At 42.2% G+C, this 21,922-nt stretch overlaps 1 long non-coding RNA gene across 1 annotated transcript in view; it reads left to right on the top strand.

The window, feature by feature from the left end:
- LOC134485730 (uncharacterized) overlaps positions 1-21,161 on the top strand; it is a 42,940-nt gene extending 21,779 nt beyond the window's left edge. Inside the window, exons 2-3 of the long non-coding RNA XR_015671513.1 lie at positions 20,207-20,244; positions 20,879-21,161. This is a non-coding gene — a long non-coding RNA (uncharacterized LOC134485730). The remainder of the gene's footprint in view (positions 1-20,206; positions 20,245-20,878) is intronic.
- Positions 21,162-21,922: the final 761 nt, after the last annotated feature.

The raw sequence follows: 21,922 nt of genomic DNA, 5'->3' as shown, positions 1-21,922 counted from the left end.
GGAAAGGGAAAACATTCTTCTCTAAGTGGGTAAAAAATTCTAGTAAGGGGAAAATTTTACTCTCTTTTGTCCTTAATACTTATACATCTTTCAGAATACATGATCACATGCTACAAAGTTCATCACAAGTTCACACACACACACACACACACACACACACACACACACAATCAAATCATAAATTGAAATAGAAGTTTACAACAGAGAATGTTTATATTCATATCCTTTAGGAATAATTATTTGGCTAAACATCCATCTCTTGTTTCAGCGCCACAGGTTCACTGAAGGTTTAAAACCATAACTAAGTTATTAGTGAAGTTTTGTATAGATAAACCCAGTCAATGTTTTATCCTCTGTCCCAGCACCTATAATAAATTATAAGTTCCCTTTTTATGACCATTGGTTAATTGTTTTACAACCTCTTGGAATGTGTTCTGAGTAGGAGAAAGTCTGGTTACTATCTAAGAACAATAAACTGGTGACACTAGGAAGACTGGTAGAGTTCTCACTGCAGTTTTGACTATCACAAAAGGGCCTAATAGCAGTCTCACTATAAAAGAGCTTAATAATCACTGAAATAATTTTAGGAATTCTTATAAGATCATTGTTAAGACCTAAGAAGTTATCTATTTGTCTATATAGCGTCACTACTAGACAGTACATCTTCATACATCTTCAGAGATAAGCTCCAAAGGGGTGGGTTATTACTTAGTCATTGTTATATTTGTTTTTTTTTTTTTTTGCAATAAACTACAACCACAAATGCCAATCTACAAAATATTAGAAGCAAGACTTCTTTTGTCTTACTCCTCATTTTCTTTCTTTTTTTTTTTTTTTTTTTTTTTTTTTTATTTACTTGAGTATTTCTTATATACATTTCGAGTGTTATTCCCTTTCCCGGTTTCCGGGCAAACATCCCCCTCCCCCCTCCCCTTCCTTATGGGTGTTCCCCTCCCAACCCTCCCCCCATTGCCGCCCTCCCCCCATAGACTAGTTCACTGGGGGTTCAGTCTTAGCAGGACCCAGGGCTTCCCCTTCCACTGGTGCTCTTACTAGGATATTCATTGCTACCTATGGGGTCAGAGTCCAGGGTCAGTCCATGTATAGTCTTTAGGTAGTGGCTTAGTCCCTGGAAGCTCTGGTTGCTTGGCATTGTTGTACTTTTGGGGTCTCGAGCCCCTTCAAGCTCTTCCAGTTCTTTCTCTGATTCCTTCAATAGGGGACCTATTCTCAGTTCAGTGGTTTGCTGCTGGCATTCGCCTCTATATTTGCTGTATTCTGGCTGTGTCTCTCAGGAGCGATCTACATCCGGCTCCTGTCGGTCTGCACTTCTTTGCTTCATCCATCTTGTCTAATTGGGTGGCTGTATATGTATGGGCCACATGTGGGGCAGGCTCTGAATGGGTGTTCCTTCAGTCTCTGTTTTAATCTTTGCCTCTCCCTTCCCTGCCAAGGGTATTCTTTTTCCTCATTTAAAGAAGGAGTGAAGCATTCACATTTTGATCATCCGTCTTGAGTTTCGTTTGTTCTAGGGATCTAGGGTAATTCAAGCATTTGGGCTAATAGCCACTTATCAATGAGTGCATACCATGTATGTCTTTCTGTGATTGGGTTAGCTCACTCAGGATGATATAGAAGCATAATAATAGTAGTAGTCTTTTCTAAAATGAATTCCCTTATGGTCTTGCCTAATAAGGGTGAACCTGTCACAGATTATATAATAATCTGAAGCAGGACATCTCAGGAAGATCACCTGCTAGTTATTAGCTTGTCCCATTATGGCTCCTAACAAACCCAGGGGTCATGAGCGGTTATCTGCATGTCTCAGAAGGTTAAGGAAAAATCTAAAGACACAATATTGCATGTAGTTCAGAGAATGTGGTGGAAGATATTGCTGAAACGCATTGATTTGGCCCAGAGTTCAGCTGCTGGGGGTGTGGTAGAGCCTGGTTCAGATAGCATCATTTCAGAAGCTGCTCAAAGGACATGGTAGGCCAACATGTGGAAATAGGAAAACCCACCGCTACATATTTGGCTCACCAGTATGAGATGCTGAGGGCTCAGTGAAGACACTTGGGCCTTAGAATCATTGAGGAGCTTCCAAGATCTAACACCATTCCCATTTATAGCCAAAGCATGAAAACTTTCCATCCACACGAGTAAGAGAAATAAATTGCTTTATGGTGATACCAAGTACAAAAGAAAGAAAGGTGTGAGAATAACAACCATGTAGTTCTGTGGAGGATTCAGTCATGAAAGTGGGCTGTTTATGGTGCCTCTGTCCAGCAATGCTACTCACTGAACTCTGGAAACATTTGTTGTTACTTCTACAGGTCTATCAGATCCACTTGTGATATGGAAAATAAAAAGCGAAAGATGAAAAACCAGCTTAGTTTCTTTCTCCAGTGACACCCTGATTTGCTGCTATGAAAGTTCACAGGAAAGGCTTAAGGAGGCTTAGGAAGAGAGACCTCAGACGAACAGAACAGGCTGTGAAACATGGGACAAACAGCATGCTCCCACTACACAGTTCCAAGCATTGTGACTGAAAGCAAATCCTTCCACTATTTTGAATGCCCATTCAGGTCCCATGCAAGGTCAGATCATCATGACACCTACTCTGCAATATCTATGCTTAGATGTGCCCCAGCAGAATCTTGGGGCCTAGAAGATACTGAACATTCAGATACTCAGCACCCAGAACTCTGAGTATTTCAAAGAACATAACTCACAGGGTTGGTGATGTTAATATATTCACTTAGTGTACATAAGGCTCTGGGTCTGCTTCCTGGCATACAGACTATGACTGTTGGTATAGACTATTACTCCACAGGCTCTAGAATCACCTGGGATACTGGCCTTGAGCTTCACTTTGGATTCAGTTAACTTCTGGCCATGCCTATGAGGGATTATCTTAATTAGAGTAATTGAAGTGGAAGGACCCACCTTAAATGTGTGCCTTGCTGTGCCATGGTCTTACATCCTAGCATAAAAGATGTAAACTAGCTAAACACAATTTTTCATTGCCGTCTGCTTCCTGACTGCACACCTGATATCCCCTTACCCCAAGCTACTGCCATTGTGACTTCTAAGCTGTGATAGAATGAGCCTCAGAATTCTGAGCTAAATAAAACCTATATTTTTTAAGTTGTTTTTTGCCAGGATATTTTATCATGGCAACAGAAAAAGTAACTAAGACAGGACATAGGTCTGAGATTACAAACCAAACTCTATAGCATTCATTGGTAAATAGATCTATGTTCAGAAGTAGCATGATACAGAGCAGGTGTTGGAGGAAGAAGTGGTGCTAGATATTGGCTTTCCCTTTAGGGACCAGCAAATCTGAGCTTCAGTTTGGTTGTTGATAAATAAGGGTAGTAAGAACATCTAAAGGGTTAACAGGCATCTTTTAGGGCCAGCCTGACATCTGGCAGGGTTATATAAGTGGCTACAAGGATACAGTAAGTGACTACACTTATTACAATTATTTACTTTTCAGGATACATCTTACGAAAGGAAATTACGCAATTACTCTTTATGTATCTGGGGAGTCAACCATGGATATAGCTCTTATCAAGGGCTGGCTAGAGCACTCTGGTATATGTGAAACAACCCCCACTTCTTTGCAAAAGATTCCAGGTTGTAGTGTTTGCTGATTCCTGTGATGTAAACATAACCAGTGTAACGGAAGAGAGCAGAGGAGATGCTAAAGAGCACTCTGGCAGCAGGCAGAGACCACTCCAGCAGGTCACAGGCCTCCCCTTCACCCTGGACATATGTGAGCTGTGAGTTCAGGCTTTCTGCCTACTGTGATGTACACGGGGTATGTGTAGCTATGCAAAGTCTACAACCCTGGATTCCAACATTGGTCAAGTACTTGCAGCACTTGGAATGGGGCACTTGTATTCTAGTCCTGACCTTGTAACCTTGGTAAAGTCACTTGAACCTATTTGAGAGTGAACCAAATCTAACATTGGAAAACATCTTGGGCATTTTCTAACTCTCAAAATGATTATTCAGTGATTCCAATGATACAGCTTTTCCATTGCCTTTTAAAAACATCCATGCCTTTTTATCTTAGAACAAACAGAGAGACCTTGGCACTTAACAAGCTTTATAGAAAAAGAAAATTAAAAGTTCTTTATCTTTATAGCTCCTGATGAATGATTATTCTCAGGGAGAAGAGTTTTATTGATCACTAACAGTACATTCAGAAAGAGATCTGTTAGGATTAGAATAGAACAAGCTTCATCTTGCTCTTGTGTGGTCTGTGTTGCTGTAACAGAACATTTGATGATGAGTTAAAGTATAAAAAAAAGATGTGTTTGTCTCCTAAGCAGTATGGCACCCATCATTTGAAGTGGGCTTTCTGGTGGGAAGGAATGGGGCTGGATTCAGAGGAGCTGGGATTGTGAGTTGGCTTCAGTTTGTAACAACCTGCTCTTAGGAAAACTGATACACTGTGTAATCCCAGCATTAATACTTTCAGAAAATGGTGCCCTCACGCCTAGACTCCATCTCCTAAAGGCTCAATCACCTCCAATCACCTCCACATCACACTGAGGACAAGTTTTCCAGAACATGACCTTTGGGTATACAAGCCACATCTGAGACACAGAGTTCGTGCAAGTCAATGGGACAGGGACCACACCAGATCAGTTTGAAGAGTATAGAGTTCTGTCCATTTGTGAGATATTATTTAAACTGTGCTAAAGGTCTTAGCAATGTGGCAGAAATATAACTGTAAAATTAATACTTGAGTTGATTTAATTTTTTTATCAAAGTTGAACTGCATGCTGTTTGCCCACAAGACAAATGATGATTTTATGCAAAATTATGCCATAATTTAAATAATTTAGACTCCCTACTCACTGCTGGGAATATACAAAACTGATGCTTTTTCAACAAATATTTATAAATGGGTAGAATTAAAAGATACCATGAGCCAGTTTTATTTTGTTTTGTGTAAGAATAGTGCCATCAGACATCTTATTATTTCTGACATTGATGTATTTAGGATATAATGAAATAGAGAGATAAGCCTTAATTGAAACTCACATAAAAATTCTATTTGATTAAAAAGTGAAAGGTAGGTATATAAAGAATTTAAAAGGATATAAAAGTTAACAATAAGTAATTCATCCAGCTTGCAGGTTTATACCAGAAGTGCTCCCACTATTTTCCTTTCTACTTGCATAAGTTATGATGAGAAGAAGCTTTATCTCAGTTATGACTAAGTCATCAGGGGGCTGCTGCCTATTCAGGTGAGCAATGTGTTTAATCAGTGATCAAGCATCGTGGTTAAGACAGAACTCACAGATGATCTTCCCAGTCACTCACCCATCTCATAAATATTGGTTGAGTATCAATTTTGGGAAGTATTGTCAGACATTGGGAGGATGTATGGGTAGACTCCATATGTACACAGCACCGTCAGATACTTGGAAGATGTAAAAATAGATTCTATACAGTAAGGTGTTATCAGTCACTGGGAGAATCTAAAGAAAGACTCTGTACTTTGAGGCAATGACAGACCTTGGGAGGATAAAGTAGACATTTCAGGTTTCTTTGGAGACTCAGTTGTATCCTGCAAAGTTTTTCTGAAAACTGTCTTATGAGAGGATGTTTTTGCTGAAGCAGACATGTGGGAGGATGTTTTGCTGAGAATGGACACATGATGCTTTCCTGGAAGCACCTTAGAAAAAGGACATGTGATGTTTTGCTAGAGAGGAAGCTTGAGAGAACATGTGATATGTGGAAAGGGGATAAATATAACCCAACAGACAGTGGATGACTCTGTGTGGTATTGGTACGCCTTGCTGTTCATTGCTGGTCATCATTTACCATGACTTCATAGAGAGGAATAAACCAAAGAACTTCTGGTGTTATTCCAGTGGATCCTTGCAGCTACCTTGGACTGAGGCTGGATGGCATCGCCTTGCGGTTTCTTCTAGATGGGCCTATCATTGCTGATTTGTTAATGGTGTTTACAGTGAGTTGAGTTGCCACGGCTAATTCATGTGAGCTGAACTGCTGATATCCTGACAGTGTAGACTGAATTTGCTCTAAAGAGCTACTTCTAAACAGGTCCTCATCTTCTTTTGCTCCATTAACTTTTCCTGTCCACTACCTCTGGTGGGTGATGGGCTAGAAGGGAGGTTAAAGCATTTAAGGACCCTTATTAAAAGTATGTTTAAAAAAATCTCAGTCTACAGGAGGATGTAAGACAGACTGCATTCTTTTCAGCAGTAACTTGAATGGAAGTCTACCAAAGATATGTCCATATGCTCATTCCTCAGATGTGATATTATGTCTTCTCAGAAAAAGGTTTTTAACAGTTATAATTTTGAATCTTGTGATAAGTAAATATTTTGCCCTATCTAGATAGGCTCTAGATCAGCAACATGTCCTTACTAGAGGAGGCAGAGGGAAGTCCAAAGGAAAGAAGGAGAGAAGGAGGCAGCATTTTCAATGAGTTGGAAACTAGAGTTTTGTGACCACACATCAGGAAATGGCTCCACCCAACAAAGTGGAAGAGGAAGCAAATTAGCCCCCCTCGAGCCTGCAGATGGCAGGTGGCCCTGGGACAGCTGAATGTCTGACTTCCAGTCTCTAGAACCAGGGAAGATGAATCAGTCAGTACAGTGTTTGCTATGTTATGAAATCAAGTACCTGAGTTCAATTTCTAGAACCCATGTGAAAAGACAGGCATAATGGTGTGCTTAAAATCCCGGAACTGGAAGGAGAAGGCATGCAGATCCCTGAGGATCACCAGCCCGCCGGCCTAGTGAGCTTCCTGGAGAAAGACATCCAAGGTGTTCTTCACATGTTATCTTCACCAATTATCTCTGCATATTTATCCCCAACAAATGAACATGCATTCTCACAGATTCAGGAACACAAAAACTAGCAGAATTTTCAGTTGCTTAAATCAAGTCTGTAGCAATAGGTTATGGCAAACCAATGAAAGTCCTAACATGGGGATGATGTATTTTATGCAGCATACAGTAGAATGTCATAAGATTGGTCAAGAGTCAGAAGGAAGGAGGAGCTGGTTTCTATCGGGGTACAAGAACAATTACCAGAGAAAGAGAGATTCAAGAATACTGGAAGATACAGTAGGGTTTGGGATAAGCAAAGTAGAGCTCACAGCGATGGTGTTGGAGGGCAGAGGGCAGCATTGCCCATGTAGCTACTTTTGGGGTAAAAGTAGATGTGGACTATAGCTTCCAGGCATTAGGATGATACCAGCCAAGGAACAATTGCTGTCAAGCAAAAGAGCATGAATAGTCAACAGAGAAGAGAGTAGAGTTCTGATAGCTTGAGTTCTGATATTCATGAGCTATAAATAAAACTGAAATCAGAAAAGGCTCGTGTCTCTAGCTGGAGTTCATTGGAGTATATAGTTTATTTGATGACCTATAGAGAATAAGAAGTAAGGTTTTGTAAGCAGGAAAACGACAAGGTTGGAACTGAGTTTAGTAAAGATTCCTGGTTAGTTAAGATTTAGAGGAAAAGACATGGAGAGACTGCTGGGATCGTATAATGTTACAGAGAGAGAGAGAGAGAGAGAGAGAGAGAGAGAGAGAGAGAGAGAGAGAGAGAGAGAGAGATGCCTGAGCCCCCCCCCCATCCTTTCAAATTTATGTTCTGAGGTCCTAGCTTTCAGCATCTCAGCACTCTCCTTCCTGCTTTAAGACAGTGAGACAATCACAGTGCTATGAGTTCATGTAGGTCAGATCTGATCCAATATGAATACAACCGGTGCCCCTTATAAAGGAAAGGAGGCTAAGATAGACCTGGAGGCACCAGAGTAAAGACATGGAAAGGTGGCCAGCTAGCTTTGGAGCCTTGGAAAAAACCAAACCTGTCAACCCCTATCATGGCATCAATCCCCAGACTGTGGGGAATGCAACTTTCTGTTATTTAGGCCACTCAGTCTGCTGCATTTTGACAAAAACTACCAGAAAACAAATACAAAGGGTGTGCACTGAGATGCTTTGTGAAAAAAACACTTTTACCCGTAATTCCTTAAAGATCTAATTATTCAACATTTTGATGGTATAACTTAGTGATATTTGCTGTGACATTTCCCTGCAAACACAGTAATATCCTCTGATAGCATCCATTCTCACTCTCTGCTGTCTTCCTTCTGCTCTCTTTCCTCCTCTTTCTTCTCAGCACCTGGCTGCTAACACCAAAGTCTTTCTCAAAGCACCAAGAGCTCTTGGGGAGCGTCTTAGTTAGGGTTTTACTGCTCTGAACAGACCACCACCAAGGCAACTCTTATTATGACAACACTTAGTTGGGGCTGGCTTATAGGTTCAGAGATTCAGTCCAATATCATCAAGGTGGGCACATAGCGGCATCCAGGCAGGTTTGGTGCAGGCAGAGCTTAGAGTTCTACATCTTCATCTGAAGGCTGCTAACAGAATATTGGCTTCCTGGCAACTAGGATGAAGGTCTTAAAGCCCACACCCACACTGACACACCTATTCCAACAAGACCACAACTATTCCAACAGGGCCATGCCTTCTAATAGTGCCACTCCCTGGGCTGAGCATATACAAACCATCACAGGGACAGAGGAGGGTTTCATAGTCTCTTGGCAATCCCTGTCATGGCTCCTTGCTTTGCTCATGTTAAAAACCTTCAGACTGAAAACACCACACAAACTTAGTTAGAATCAACAGGTAACACAATCGCTGGGTGCAGCAACTAGCATCCTAATTCCTAATTTGTAAGCCATACTAAGTTAAACCCTCTGGTGGCAAATACTAGCTGACCCTTCACCTAAACGGGGGGAGAGGGGAGTTCTCTTGTTTGTTACATCTTGTCCTCCCAGTACATTTATCATCAAGGTATTTGAGACAGAAGTTCTAACAGCATTCCTGGAGGAGACAAGAATCACATGAAGGATGGGAGGAGGGAAGGTGGCTGTTGATAGGTATTTTGAGATACATTATTTGTGCCCCCCCCCACATAAAACATTTTTATGTCTATTGACCTTTCCTCTAGTCATACAGGGGCCATTCACTGTTACCTGCAAAGAACCAGAATTGTAACAGGTCTTCAAGAAGAAACTTATTTTTGATAATGACTCGTTTGAAGATGTTTTGAAAATTTAAAAATAAGCTCTGTAAGCAGAAGTCTGTGAGAACAGTGAGGAGGAATTGTGTCTTAAGTAAATAAAAGGCAAAGAGAACAAAAAAGGAAAAGAAAACCTTCAGCTTTCCCTGTTGCACTTACTACTCAGTCATGCCCTGCAGTCTAACCCCCCATAGCAATCCAGCAAAGCTGTTGCCCAGCCTTTTCCACACCAAATCACAGTAGCCGAGTAGGCCCACATGTGCTTCCTGTCCAGGCTGAGCACTTGGTTTAAGAGCCTGGATCTGACCCTCCCTTCCTTAAATGCCTGTCCTCTCTTACTGGGCCACTCTTCATTTGTTTGCTTTGGCTGCTTTTTAGTTTTCATATAGGAGAGAAAACAACATCCAGTATCTTTCATTCTGCATTTGCCAAATTTCTTTTGCTTTGATGACCTCTACCTGGAGCTTTGGTGACTCTCAACATTAACACCTCTACTCAGACTTGTGGTCCATCTAACAGACACCGAGTTAAGTTTCAGACATCCCAAAGAAGAAGTCTGGTGGCCTTGTTCCAACTGTGATGATGTATCTTGAGGCAGAAGCTGGAAGAGAACAATACTATTTTCAAAGCTGGCGTGATATTGCTTCTTTCTGGGATATTAAACAGAATCTTTTCTGGTTCACAAACTTCATGCATTTTGCCCCTGGCTCCCTCATCATAAATAATGATATAGGACAAAATGCTGCCTGTAGGTATTTGTTGATTGAGTTATAAAATATGCTTACTGCCCGAGCTTCTGGGAGTCCAAACCGTTTAATCCATCACGATCTTCCCCTTACCATCCTGTCTAAAACTCATCTAGCAGTCAGGCTAATGGCTGATGAAGGGTATGGGCTTTGTCCCAAAGGTGAACCGCCGTTGGGAAGTAAATGGGAAAGAAATGACTACCACTGTCCTCCATGGTCCTGCAGGCATTTTGGAAAGACAACGGAGTTGGGCTGTAGGAAGTGGAGAGCCCTCTGTGGAGTTAGCTGTCCCAACAGAGGGTTCTTTTCCATAGTGGGGGCAAGATAAGAAAATTCTGAGTTGCCTTGACTTTTCTTTTTCCCCATTTACACATTTTTTTCAAGTTCTATGAAGACACAACTCCTGACAATCTGAGCATATCCTGTCTGTTGGAGTTTGCACAGAGCCGCCGACTCTGAATCTGCTGATCACCCAGCACTACTTGTTTCTGGAGAGGGGTGGACCTAGCATTGTAGGAGGCCGGATGCTCAACCTAGGAAGCAGGGAATACACTAAATATCCTCTTGGTTATTGCATCTCAGTGTGGCAAAGGCTGAGCTACAGAGGCAGTGTGGGCTTCTTGCTGTGTGGTGTTAGACAGCAGGACCTGGTTGAGTTTTAAATTCATCATGAACATCTGATCACTTTCCAGCATGTGCTGAAGAAGAGACACTGAAGATGGGAGCTACATAGGGAGTTTGAAACCCGACTCCGTCCTGAAGAGCATCCCAAAAGAATAAGACTGGTGAACAAGATGGGTCCAAATAGATGGTGGCTTTGAGAAGTCGGCTTTTCGGAAAATTAAGACTATCAGCCAGTATAGTTATAGGAAGCTCACTGGAAAATAGAGGTTGGGGTGTAGATTAATTCATTATTATAATATTCTTCATCCCCTCAGCAAATGTTATATAAATGGTTTAAGATCTCTCAGGTTCTGACACAGCAAGGGAAAAAGCAGCTACTTTCTCCTTTCACGGGCTCATAGTGTAATGAGAGATACAATGCTAGTCATACAATTGAAGATACACTTACGCTCCTTGAAAGAACATTTTTAGAGAAAACAGTTGGAAAGGATTGGGGTCATCAAGAGGTCAGTGTGGAGAGAATTATCTATGGACATAGCAAATGGAGAAACTTCAGCTGAGGAAGGTAGGTCCCATCTATCCACAGAGATAGTGGGCCAGTAATCAGAGCTCAGTTGGGGTGGAGCAGGGAGAGAATCCTGCTTCTGGTGGCTATGAACTCAAGGCTATCTGCACGGATTGACAGGGGGCTCTGCATGCTTTCTTCAGGGGCCTGATCTGCACAGTGAACACAATTCCAGAGGGCTGGTCATTAGCTTCTATGCAAGGTCTCCAGCCTTGTGCTGATGTGAGTGGTACTAGCTCTCAGGAGGCAGAGGGGTTTTCGCCGGAAAGAAGGCTAGTGGATAAGAAGTGTTTCTGAGATTATGATGGGCTATCAGGCTCACTATTTTATCTCTTTTTCATCCATGCATGCATATGTGTGTGTGTGTGTGTGTGTGTGTGTGTGTGTGTGTGTGTGTGTGTGTGTGCGTGTGAAGGCCAGTATAGTTAGCCTGGGAACTTTTATGAAACTTTCTGACTCCCATCATGTCATTAGTAGGATTACAGTATGAACCACTGTACCTCACTTTTTATGTGAGTTTTGGGGCTCCAAGCTCAGATCTCCATGATTGCCAGGCAAATACTTTACCAGCAAAGTCATCTCTCTGCTCCTGCTTTCTTTTTGTCTTTCTTAAAATAGTAAATAATAATAATAATAACAATAATAGCAACAACAATAGTGATAACGATAACAGTCTTACTTTAGTTCCACAGATGCTCTCATTCCTCAGAGACGAGGTGATGAGGAGACAGACTTCCATGCTTATATGCATCTGTGAGTCTTGACTCTGCTGGGGATGCTGAGAGTAGCATTTAGCCTTTCAAGAATAACCTCTTTTCCCATGACTGCTTGGCTTTGTCCTCCTAGAGCAATGTCCACCCTATCAGTGGGTTTAAACACTGTCTAGGACTATGGTAGAGAAATAAACTCCATACATTGATTTTATAACCCAGTTGGTTCCTAAAGCATCAGGAAAAATATTAGCAAAGCTGTAGAAGGCAAACAGTTTCCTAATGCATTTTTAATTCGTATTTGGCCAGTTAAGTTGATCAATTTGTAAGCTATGTGAAAGGAAAAGTCTGTTAAGCCAGAATTCATGCTTGGTGGTAAAGCTTTCCATAATTGTAGGCACACATTCTAGAGAGTTCCTCAGGATGTGGAGAATGTGGAAAGGAAGGTACAGTCCCCCGTGGAGACTATTTTCTATATTAATTATCTTGCTGTGCCTTAAGTGGCCTTTGTGTGAGTGTTAAGAGGCTTATGAAGATTAGATTATTTAAATGGAAAGAATCGATTTTGTTGAACTTGGGCAGTCTTTTGCAGTCAACTGTGAAAAGCTAAAGAGGGGAGGAGAGAGATGGGAACCAGGCACAACTGGCTTGTCCTTTCCCAACTGTGCACCCAGGGATTGGATTGTTAGAACATGGCAAAGCAGAGTGAGCCGGGAGGAGAAACAGCCAGTCTGAAAAGCATTTATCTTCTTACCTGGAGGGTGAGGGGAGCGAGGAATTCTGCTGTGCCAGGAGCATGCCCTTACTCTGAACTGGGTTTCTTCGACAGAAGAAGATAAATGCATTCAGCCAGACAGCTCAGAGGGGAGTAGAGATGTGAGGAAGCTGCCTTTCCACAGCAAGTTCCCAACTCTTAACGAGTAGCTTAGGCAAAGTGGTTTCATTTTGTAGCTGAGAAAGCCTGCAGGCCGCTAAGGCACAAGTCTGGTTATGTACCTGCTGGCCCTCACAGGGCTTCCTTTAGGAAGAGGGGATAACTGATGCCCAGAGCCATGGCTGAGAGTCTGATATGTGTTAAGTTCTTAATACATATTGCTAAATAGAGTACTCTGCTTATGGTAGGCACCTATCATAAACACTGTCATCTAGGTGGCTTAAATAACAGAAACTTATCTTTCCACAGATAGTCAAGAGATCGCTTTCACAGGCCTGCCGATGCCCCAGTGCTTCCTGTTTAACCTGTGTTTTTGTGCAGAAAGCTAGATTTCTGCTGGTTTTCCTTATCTTAAAAAGTGGTCCTATTGGTTAGACCCCCACCCTTACAGTTTGGTTGAACTTTAGTGACCATCTTGAAGGTCCTACTGAACTGAGAATTTCAACACAGAGATTCCACAGATAGTGATAAAATGAATGAATGAAAATGGGAGTTAGAAATAAGTTCATATGCTATGACCATAGAAAGCTTTATTTGGAGCTGACATCATAGGACATTTTTACAGGATTTATACTATGGGTTGGATTTTGAGGACAGTGAAACTATTGTCGGGGAGGGATGGAAACCATACTGTGCCGAGGATCCTATTATGTGGAAGTTGGAGCTTCATAGACCTGAAGGTTCAGGGGAACCATGTGAGAAACTGGAAATAGGCTATGGACACATATTTGTGGAGTGCAGACTGTATAGATTAGGCTACAGAACTGCTTATGAAGACATTTGTATTATATTTAGGGCATGGAGGAGACAGTGGGTTTCTGGAAAGGCTGTGGCATGACCCCATGAGTTGGGCATCTTGGCTGTGAAATACAGTTCATATTAGAATTCTACAGTAAGTCACCATTGGATATGGTATGAAGTAGGGCTCTTTTGTGTAGGCAACAGTGGAATTTTCCAGCAACTTGTCTGTGCCCATTCCTTCAGGTCCTACCCCGTCTCCACACCCAAAGTTCTGAAGCCTGTTCCTGTCCTGTTTCTCCTTCAAACTCAAATTCTTCATACAGTTTACTAATAACCACTTGAAGGCCAAAACAGTGTACAATAGTTCTCTTTATGTGAAATAATGTTGTGAAAATATCATTCAAACCAAGACTCCAGAACTCTGGTTGCCTGGAGAGATATAAATTGGATGTGTTTTCACACCCGTGTGAGATACAAATGATCAAAATGAGCTTAGTGCTTCTCTTCCTTTGTAATGTCAGCAGGGAAGGGGCAGAGAACAGCTTCATGCTGCTCCCCACAGCAGCCTGAAGAGTTCCCCTAGACTTTGGGGGACCTTCACTCAGGTCAAACAAAGGCTTGTGACCTTATCAAGAATATTTTAATGTGGGATTGAGGACAAAGGTTAGGAGGAGAGAGGGTGAAAGTTGCACACGGGGTGGGGGGGTGTGTGTACAAGCTTCTCTGGGAGAAGGCATTAGTTATCCAGTCACCGTAGCATGAGCCACATAGATCCATGGGTGGCTCACAAGTTATAGCTCCAAAGGTTGCTAAAACCACCCCCTTTTGTTTCCTGGTAAGTGAGATAAGCAAGGTAGTGCTGGAGGTGCCTTTCATGGAATTAGAATTTGATCATGTAAAACCAGAAGGCACCAGGGCACACAAGGGAATTAGTATACTTCCTTTCCCTGTATATGAGGCTTCTGATGAGAAAAACTGGAGGCTCATTACTGGGAAGGGGAAAGGGCCTTGAACTGTTGGTAATTATGTGTGGGAAATTTTGCTTCTTTACTGGTGAGACACCCCCTGATTCCAAAATGAGTGGCTCCTATCTCTCCTCATGTCCACAGTTTTTTCCTATCTGAACAATTCTGGATCCTGGGGAGGGGGCGTCAGAAGATCTGCTCTCCTTTCTCCTTCTGCTCTCTTCTCTGAGGGTCTGTTGGTGTATGCCATTGTGATTTAAATTGTTTAATGTACCAGTTTGTTGTTGAGCTCCCACTGTATGTGAACGAATATGATTACAAGCAATTTTCAAAAGATAACTCCTTAAAACAAAGCAAAACACCAAAACAAAACAAAAAAACCAGAGTCTCATGTAACCCAGGCTATCCCTATGTGACTAAGGATGACACTCATCTTTGAGTGTGTATGATGCTGGGGACTGAACTCTATTTCATGTATGCCAGTGGGTATTCTCTCAAGTAAGCACATTGCCAAGAAGCACATGCATAAGAAGGCTTCGTGCTCAGTTTTATTCACTGTGAACAGCGAAAAGGCTTCACAGTCATTTACACCATGCTGTCTCAATACATGGAGAATACTATACTAAGAAGCATGAGTGGTGATCTCCTTAGACAGCTTTAGAAATTATCTCAACTTCTGAGGAATCTTAAGTCTCTAAACCCTAAAAATGGCACAAGAAGAAACATTTCCATGGGGTAAAGCCAATCTGAATAGCATTCCCTTTATCACTTTTTAATAACAATAATATAAAACTGAGCTGCTGAGTTCCCCAAACAACAACAGTAACAACAATGGAAAACACTAAACTATTCTAAACAGCAGCTCTGGGGCCAGGAGATGGCTCAGTTGAGCGTCTTCTAAGCTGGAGAATCAAACTTCAAGCACCAAAGCCCATGTGAAAAGGCCAGGCATGATAGAACCTTCTTGTCAGCACATTGTAGAACAAGCAGAGACAGGGGACTCGAACAGTACTTATCAGGCTGGTGAGTATAAGGTGACTGTCATGAGGTGCTGGCATACTTGGTAAAATACTCATCTGGCATACGTGAAACCCAGTTCAGTCCCCAGAACCACATAATTTAAGCATGGTGGTGCATGCTGGTGATGTCAGCACCTGAGAGACAGAGGCAGGATAATCTTTGAGAACTTAGAGATTGATCTCTGACTTCCATGGGCATTTTATACACATATGTGGACATGGACACACACACACACAAACACACACACACACACACACACACACCTCTGTGTATTGACAGACACGCACTCAAGTACACACATAAGCACATAAGACAACTTCGGAAGTAATTGGCTTTGTGTGACAGAGTAGTAGAAACAGAGTTGGCTATCCTTGTCGCTGCTTGACTATGGTTTGAGGTTTGAGGGCCCCAGCTAGTGCTCGACCTTGCCTGGGCTCTTTTTCCTCCCTGGAAGCCTGCTGGCACGGGGCTTGATCTCAGGGTTTCACGTGGGTGTACTTGGCTACTGCCATAGCTAGAATCATTCCGAAGACTGGCGCAGACAACGCTGGCTGATTTATTCACTAGGGGAAAGTTAGAAGATTGGAGTCTAGGCGGTAGAGACATTAGAAGCAGGCATTTGCAGGAGAAATTTCTCAGCCAATTTAAAAAGACATTATTTGTTGGAACACTGGATGTTTAGGTAAATCGAGAAGCATTCTCTCTTTCCTTCCTCTTACAACACAGACAAAGCCTTTCCCAGTGGGCTGTTCCCATCAGCATTGTACTTTATGGAGATCACCGCTTCTTACCATTGGGTTAGGCTCATCAGTGCCTCCCTTTTTAGCCATTGTGGCCTCTCATTACCCAGGTCATTTTGCCTCAGGGTCACATGAAGTAGGTGATACTAGACCTCACTGTCATTTCCGATTTCATTACTACTCATAATTTGTTCAGCACATCCCCCACTTCCAGTGATTTAAATTTCTGTGCATGGCTGAACCACTTCGTTTCTACAGAAATGAAGTTAGGCCCCAAGGCTGCAGCAGCATGGTGGTTCCAGGGATGGCGATTCATTTCTGAGCCTGTTTGTGTTTCCCCCCACGTGGGGGAAGTGCACAGATATGCACTCAGAACTCTCTCTTTCCTAGGCTTTGTTGTTCTCATTATCTTTCCTAGGAGTCAATACGGAAATAAATCTTTGCTCTCCTGAATTGTTCGAATAGCAAGGGCCATTAGATGCCATGGAATAAGTGCATGTGAATGTATTTTTGGTAGCCATGGTAACCAAAAGGCTGGTTATTTTATTGGCATTTTTCCCCTTTCATTTAAGCACATGCACTGTATGTTCAGACAAATTCAACTACCTGTTTCTGAACTGACTGCTCTGTAATAGGTTGCTTAATTGATCAGTGCATGCCTGCTGAATGAGGACCATTTCTTTCTGGGCTTGACTTCCATTGATCTACTACTAAAAGCTATCACGTTGATTTGGGAGCAGAAAATGGAATGTTAGGTGTGTGTTGATACTGTTTTTGCTTTCTTGCTGGCATGGTTATGTCAAGGTTCCTGAAGTCTGAGCACAAGATTCAGAACTAAGTCAGGTCTGTGACACCACGAGCTGTCAGTGAGGGACTGTTCATTTCAGCAGCTTGGGAATCACAGGGCTTTCCTCCATACCAGACTGTAGATCAGACCATGAGTACTGCTCATAAGAACTGCTCAATAAGAAAAAACATCATCAGGAAAACAAAAGTTGGGATGCCTGTGTCTCTCCCCTACCCAGACCTTTCCTATTTGATTCTATTGTCTCATCCCCCACTGGATTTGAAGCTCTTTGCTAACTTTACCCTCAATTCTGCGCAACTCTTGATTTCTTTCCTCTTATGCTGTCCCAGGAGACAGAGAACAAGGCTAGAGCTAGAGCTGAACTACAGCCCTCACTGGGCCACTTCTAGTCAAGCTAAAGGCTTCCTAACCACTAAAAACAAAAATGCCAACCAGGGAACACACGTTCAAATTGTGAGTCTGTAGGGGATATTTCAAAATCAAGGTATAATATTGCCTAATCCTCTTTATCTTTAACATTCTTAATTCTTGGCCTACTTGAATCTCACATATCTTTTCCAATTCAAAACAACATCTGTTATCTTTGAATTTATTCCAAAGAAATATGAATTCTGCAAAATGGGAAAACCTGTGGTACAGGGGAACCAGGGCTTCGTCTGGGGAAGCTTAGGATGGACTCAAATACTCAAAGACTGTTTTGTTAGAGGTTGTAGTAGTTTGAATGAAAACGGCCCCCATAGACTCCTAGGGAGTAGCATTGTTGGAAGTGTGGCCTTGTTGGAGTAAGTGTGTCACTTGGGACTTTGAGATTTCAGAAGCTCAAACCAGGCCTAGTGGTTTACTCTCTCTTCCTGCTAGCTCTTGATCCAGATGTAGAGCTATCAGCTACTTCCTCAACACCATGTCTGCCTGCATGCTGCTGTGCTTCCCTCCATGATAACAAGGACTACACCTCTAAACTATAAGCTAGGGTCAATTACATGTATAGCTTTGCAACAGTTACCATGGTCATAGTGTTTCATCAAAGCAATAAAACCCTAGGACTGAGGTTAAAAGAGAAAACCTAGAGCAGGCAACTGTGTACTCAATAGCTGCCTGGAAGAGGAGAATGGTATAGAGAAGCAAAGAAGCCAAGCCACTAAAGCCAGCACAAATTCTGTATGACAGACAAGCAGGCACATGGCAGGGAAGGAGGTCTTAGAGAAAAAGTAAGAAAGGCCAAAATTTTGAGGAGACCCAAAGTGTTAAGAAAAACATGCTTAGAAAAGAAACAGAAAAAAAAGAGAGGTTATGCTCTTCTTGCTAACTCTGAAAAATGGATGAATTTACACAGCTGCACCATGGTTTGGTAAGCGAGGGCTGGGAATCATGGGTAGGAAAGTAGAGTATCACATTAGAGAACTAGTTATTCCACTTAGATCTTTAACATGGCTTCAGATTACCTACCAGTGTCCCTTAGCAAAGTGATTGACCCAACCTAACTGGAATGTTAGCTGTCCATATTGGCCAGATGTTGTAGTAAATATTTAATCTCAATTGGGGGTTTCTATCCCACCTCTGATCATTTAGTTCCCAGATAAAAGTCACACAACTTTGACATTTATAATAAGCCTTTAAAGAACTAGAGCTGGGCAGACTCTATTATGTCTTCTTCCCTGCCAATAACCCCAAGATATGACTTGTCTTGTTCTGTCCTTAGTACTTTTACTCCAACCGGCCTGCCCTCCTAGCCAATTCTCACAATTGTTTGTTTACCATGTGGTGTCTTTTCCTCTCTCCACCTTGTCTCCCTTCTCCTCCTGTGGTTGTGCTTCAGTCCCCAAAGCCTGGGCACCAACACCCTTCCTACTTCTCTTCTGCCCAGTGATAGGCTGTAGACATTTTTATTCAACCAATAGTTTTAAATTAAGGACCAAGGTTACATAGTATCACTTGAGGTACATGAGGATTCCCTTGTTCCTGAGGCCAGCAGATCTTGGGGGCTAGTATTTAACATTACAATACATAGCAAAGACCAAACCTCAACAGACAGAAGTTGTATTCTCTCCATCAAAAGGAGAATTTTCTTCCCTAACATTGCACTTTTACAATCTTGAAAGGAAGGAGTTTAAGTGAGCTAGAAGTTTAATTGATTTCTGGAAGATAGATGGGAAACGTTGTTAAATAAATGTGCAAGTGTTATACATGGGAAAGTTAATAAAGCAGATAAGACTCATTTTCAAAGGCTGGAACCTCCTCTTGAAAGGTGATGGGTACAGGAAACTGAATTGTGCCAAGGGACAGAAATCAAGTCATTTGGATTAAACTGTCCCCTCACTGGCCACACAAGTGAGTCTTCCCGAGATAGTACTTGTTCCTTGGTTGAATCCTAAGCATTTCTTTCTACAGAGGTGCGTGGCTCAGGGAGAAGCAGAGGATCTGAGGGTAGCCTTTCTAACTGTTCTGTTTGAGGCCTGCCTGACTCTTACACAGCTGAGTAACCTAGGAGAGGCCTGTCAGCCATGGGCCTGCTGACACAGGCACATATCCTCTGCTTTTCTCTAGTTGAAGGGTAGAGAATTAGAGCTGACGTGGATAACAAGATGAAAGTGCTTTTGTGTTGAAGTGCATTGAAGATGAGTTTGGAAATGGTGCTAGACCTGGGGGGACAGGAATGGCAAGCCAGAATGAAATGGTGGCTCAGGCAATGGGGAAACCATGAGAGTCACAGTGCTCAGTGTTCAAAGCTCAGATGAGTTTTGCTTTAACTTTTTTGTTTGTTTTTTGTTTTTGTTTTGTTTTAAGCAGTGGACTTAAAGCTCACATACATTTTTAGATGGAAATTTTATATGTAATATTAAAATGTAGCCAGGAGTGATGGTATACACATACAGTTCTGAGGCAGGAGTATCTCAATATTGAGGACTGACTAAACTACATAGTGATACCTGGGGTTGAAAAACAAAGGCCAGAGTGAATAGAATGTGTTTAATGCTATATTTTATGCATTAAATATGGGTTAAATGGATATAAATATATGGTAAATGACCTTAGAGGCAGAGGATACCTGTGCAGAACCCTTTCCTTTCTATCTAGTCCCTGAGGTAGGTTCCAAAGAACTTTCCTTAAATATTATGGTTCTAAAATTTTCAATTTAAAAAATCCACTGAGTGGGACAGCAAAAGTGGATGAGGATGAATGGAAAGATGTTAGAAAGACAGGTAAGGTTGTCTATTTTGAAGAGTTTGAATGTCTATCAAAGGAGTTTGCATTTCATTTTTCAGATACTGGAGAATATTGGACATAATTTGAATATTTTAAGGTAAGTGTTTGATATATATTATATCAATATGTATGATATATTGTAAATATCATATATGCTTATAATGATGTATGTCATAAATTTATGCTAAATAAGTGTGTGTGTGTGTGTGTGTGTGTGTGTACAGAGTACTTGAAGAAGGGACAGTCAGAATGGAGCAGCTAGTTCAGCCTTGAGTCTAGGAAGAGTCAGGAGTATTAAATGCAGAGGTCTATCTATGGGAGGTAGAACTCACCAGACTCTGAGAGAGCATGGTGGATGGAAAGAACAGGAGTGAAATAGAGAGGTCTTTGAGGGTTAGTCTAGATCAGCCAGTGGAGTTAGTCCTGCCATAGAAAAGACCACAGGGGGTGGGTTTTAGAAAAAAGGTTGTTTTGCTTAGGATATTAAGGGTGCTAATTTCAGAGTCACAATCAGTTAGGGACCAGACAGGAGGTTGGGCAGACATCCATGCATAAGAAATACAATTTAGAAAAGGATGGTAACGGGAGAAGGGGTGTGGGTGGGCTAGAAATTTACATGTCTTTGACTACAGAGGGAATAACGTTTGTTTTAACAAGACCCAGTGACAAAGACCTCCATTGTCGGTTTCTTCAGAGTCCCAATTTCAACCTTCATAGTTTTCTGTTTACAGGAACTTTGCCTGTGTGATGTTCAGGTGCTCCATTAAGCATCTTTGGAGAGCCATGGCCTGATTATAAGAGCAGCATGCCCCACACAGGACTTGGTTCCGAGCATTCGTAGGTACAACGATGTCAAATGGTGTCTCCAGAGTTGCAATCTGTAACCAACCCCGACTACTAGTTTCCTGATATCCCATGAACCCTGATGCTCAGAAATGATCAATTAAATGTAAGGCCTGTCAACTTCCTGAAAACTTTCCTAAACACCTGGGATTAAAGGTTACAATACACAAACAGAAGCCTTCTTGTTCCTCCAGCATGCAATCATCATTAGTCAAGCTATTCAGGAGAAACCAAAACACCTCTCTTGCCTGCAGGTGCCTTGGCTGGCTGCCCACCATCTGGCAGCCCCTTGTTCTCACCTGGCTGTCCCGCTGAAGGGGGCTCCAACATGGAGCAGGTGCAGGTGCCCTCACAGCTCTGTCATATTGTCATTCACTCTGAGGGACCCAGGGGAGACTGGCTTTTGTGGAGCACTAGAAGAGGCCTTCTCAGCCTTGCTCCAGAGTAGGGAAGCACACATGGGATTTTCCTTGTCTTTCTTCTGCTGATTGACACCACAGGGGTGCATCTTCTTGGCTTCATTGGCAAAGAGCTTTGGGATTAAGGAGCCTATATAAATGGAAATTATCTTATCATTGACAGGAAAAGGGCACATATTCTGCTTCCATTTTACATCCCTAAGGTCAGTGGGCTTGCTCAGTGACAGACACAGGCAGGAGAAGACTGTCCCCTCCCCTGACTCCATTTTGGACCTGTACCTGCCTTGCTTCATGCTGGGATTAGCTCTAAGTTTCTTCTGACAACCTAGCTATGGGTCCTCCCCAGGGTCATCCCCTCAAGATACATTGCAGAAAGTTTCCAGCTACTAAGATTAAAGTGGAAACATAATGCCAAAGTTGGCAAGGATGCAGGAGAACCAGAAGAACATCAAAGATTGATTGATTGATGGTGACAACATGAAGTGGGATGCATCATGGAGACCCAAGAAGCCT

The sequence above is a fragment of the Rattus norvegicus genome, chromosome 2, assembly GCF_021556685.1.
Source record: "Rattus norvegicus strain SHRSP/BbbUtx chromosome 2, alternate assembly SHRSP_T2T, whole genome shotgun sequence".
NCBI classification, from domain to species: domain Eukaryota; kingdom Metazoa; phylum Chordata; class Mammalia; order Rodentia; family Muridae; genus Rattus; species Rattus norvegicus.
Note: the sequence above shows the minus strand (reverse complement) of the source record. Positions and strands in the feature narration are given on the sequence as shown.